We start from the raw sequence: 3618 nt of genomic DNA on the forward strand, positions 1-3618 counted from the left end.
TGGAGTCAGAGCAGCTGGGGCATGTGGGCTTGGTGAGCTGGTGCAGGACGGGGGTTCCCTGCAGGCTGTCACTCCTTGTAACTTCACTGCCCTAAACCAGGTGACATCTAAAGGTCCCTTCCAACCCAAACCACCCGCGATTCTATAAAAGCTTCACAATCAAGAGAAGAAAACCAGAGCACACCTCACTCTTTTCATCGGTCAGACTCAAAGCTTTTTTTTTTTTTTTTGCATCCCCCCACCCCAGTTTTTCAGATGAGGTTAAGGACACACACACAGGGAGCTCAGCAGACCAGGCAGGAGCAGAGTGAGTCCCAGAGCAGAGCTCTTCCCTGCTCCTAAACACAGATATGGAACACCAGGGCTCGCTAACAGAAACCGAGCGTGAGCACAATGATGCTCATCTGGAGATCCAGCAGCACTCCCGGGGGAACAACTCAAAAAGTGGCAGATGAGACCATGGATCAGCTTAGCATTTACTGGCAGCTACTGTGCTCGAGGAACATAATTTAGAGTGACAAAGTACCTGCTGCGGGAACAGACCCTCGGTGGAGAGATGACGAACAGGTCTTGCCCATGTCTGGTTTTTAATGAGCCAGTTCAGTCAGTGTGAAATGTCAGTCGGTGCCTCTGGAGACAGAGGAGCGGCAGCCAAGTTAGACACCAGGGCTCCTGCTGTTCAGCCCCTCTGTAAATGGCTCAGTGATTAAATATTTCAGTTTGTTGCTCAGCAGCTCGCGGGGTGACATTTCTGCCACCGCTGCCTGTTTGTTTCTCCACCAAAGGCCGAGCGGCAGCACAGCCCGCCTGAGGATTAGGGGGTGACAGACAAACTGCCACTGCCAGTTCTCTGCAGACACACCACTACGTGCCAGCAACACCTCTGTCCCCAGCCAGGCCTGTCCCTCTGCCCCGGGAGGGTGCAGGAGCTCACCCAGGCCAGGGGGAGCCTGTCCGGCCCCGGCAGCACTCAGGAGGTGTTGGGGTGCAGCTCTGGGAGCAGACAGTGGGACGAGATGTGCAGCAGCCACGGCTCAGAGGTGCCACGGGACATGCACGGGCAACATGAGCCCCTGATTTGCTGCCAATTTTGGCCAGAAAATCTGATTTCTCTGCATCCTTCTGTAGGAAGAGACTGATGAGCTATCTGGGCTGCGGCACCACAGAGCTGCTCAGCAGGCTGAATTAGTGGCAGAAGCACTCAAATGTAAGGCCTTGTTTTGCTGCAGTGACAGCCTTTTCAGCCTGTGATGAATAACCATCATATACCACCTTCTCTGGAGAGAAGAGGCTTTTCTTCTTCCTTCCCTTCACAGCCGAAAGTTGTATGGGATTACACAAGGAAAAGCTGGAGGCTCCTCCAATTCATTTTTAACTGTTTCTGGGAGGGTTCTCTCTTGTTTCTGGACCTCCCTGGTGACTGTTTTACCTATACTGGAAGGACAGCAGCAGTACAGGTATCCCTCTTGCCTTGCCCTGCCTTCCTCACACCCAGCTGCACCAAATGATTGACTCTGCAGCCTCAGGAGACCTTCTCAGGTGAGGGTCTCCTGCCCCCAGCAGCGACTGCTTTGGGGACTGATGAGTCCCCCTTGGTAGGATGTGAATGCTGCCCATCCACAAACATCAAGTTCATCAAACTCCTGGAAATATGAGCTACTCTTTCAGGAATGGAGTAATTTGAGTGTCAAGCTGGAAAAGCAGACAGTTTGAATGCGGACAGCTCAGACCCTCAGTGCACCCGCTTTGTGCCGGGCTCCTGGTTTTATTCCTACAGCAGTGCAGAGAAGCTCTCATCATGGAGAAGGAATTCACACCTCCAGAGGTGAAGGAGGGCGGCAAGAGACGTGGCTGAGCTTTGTGATGAGAGGGAAAGATGGAACTATAAGGACAGAAACAAACCTTCCCAATCCAGAGGCCTGATCCGGAGGCTCCCTCAGGCCTTCAGCGCATGAAACCTGCGTGTTCCTGTGTGCACACACACACACACACACACACACACAGCAGTTCTGCTGTGCCTGGATGAGCCCAGTTCATGCACATGGCATGTTCTTTCACCCTCCACCTCATCACTGTTGAGTGTTTTAGAGAAGGACTCACCCGGGTGATCGGTGGCTCCCCAGTGTCCAGCTGCCCGTGAGCACAGGTTCTTTGCAGAACAGAGGGAAAACGCTTTGGGCTGAACCCATTTTCTTCCCTTACTGCATGTTACTGCTTATCAGGGGAATCTCATCACCTCTGGATGCTTATGTGCACTCTTCCCCATCCCATCTGCCTTCAGAAAGGGTATTTTCGCTGTCCTCACAGAGGGAGATGCAGCACTGAACTTGTGTACAGAGAGATGGCACTGAGTGCTCCTGCTGGCACTGGAACTGCCAACAGGGGCCAGCAGGATTTAGGACCGCACAGCACATATACTTAGGGAACTTTTCTTCAATAAATTGTCACCCTGAAACCTATTTCCTCCCCATGCATGCGACATCGACCCACACTATTCTTGCTCCGAGAGCAGCGGGGTGACCGCACGGAAACACGATGGCACTGTCTGCTCCATCACCCAGCTCTGTTCACAGCCAGATGGTAACTCATCCTGGAGCTCAAACTCCCCTTATAGATTGGACCCAGAAGAGTTCAAGCTGTTCCACTGATCTTCACTCCCCCCTGAAATACCAGTGGGATCAACAGAAATGCCCCAGGATCTCGAAATCATTGCGGCAACAACCATGGAACCTTCTCCGTCTTGGAGCCACACAGCTCACAGATGGAGGCATGGCATTCCCAGGGAGCTGGCTAACCCTGTACTGCTCTTTCTGCACTGAAATGTCAGTGTGCACCAGAGGAGAAATGGCAGAAATAAAAACATCAGCACAGAACCACAGAATGGTTTGGGTTGGAAGGGAACTTAAAGATCATCCTGTCCCACCCCCTGCCATGGGCAGGGACACCTTCTACTATACCCCAGGTTGCTCCAAGCTCTGTCCAGCCTGGCTTTGGACACTTCCAGGGATGGGGCAGCCACAGCTTCTCTGGGCAACCTGTGCCAGGGCCTCACCACCTCCACAGCCAAGAATTCCTTCCCACTATCCCATCTAATCCTGCCCTCTGGCAGTGGGAAGCCATTATCCCTGATCCCAGAGCCGATCCCACACACTGGTGATTCTCACCTGCTCTGTTCTGCAGAGTGGACTATCAAAGTTTTGTTTAATTACCCCAGGTTTTGTTCAAGATATTTATAACACTCCCAGTATGACCTGGGTAGGAATTCCCAGGAACACGAGGACAGAGCCAGTGCCCAAGAACTAAGCAGTCATTAGATGGGCTCCAAGGGGTTCTCACCCATGGACACCGGAGCATGCAGCGTAAGCAGAGTTCAATTCACACCCTGAAGCACCTTCACCTACACCTACTGCCATTTTCTGGGAGGAATGCCATATATTGCTTAAACTTAAAGCAATACACTGTGGAACACACAAACACTTCATACAACAGTGACACACACAGCAATTAATTCTGCTTTTCAGTGTAGTCTCTGCTGTCAAACATGTACTTGGGTATAATCTCTCCAGTGCTTCACAAAAATTTATATAAACCTCCCAAAACGCCTCATTTTCACTGCAG

The sequence above is a fragment of the Manacus vitellinus genome, unplaced genomic scaffold, assembly GCF_001715985.3.
Source record: "Manacus vitellinus isolate BGI_N305 unplaced genomic scaffold, ASM171598v3 scaffold_42_pilon, whole genome shotgun sequence".
Classification (NCBI taxonomy): Eukaryota; Metazoa; Chordata; class Aves; order Passeriformes; family Pipridae; genus Manacus; species Manacus vitellinus.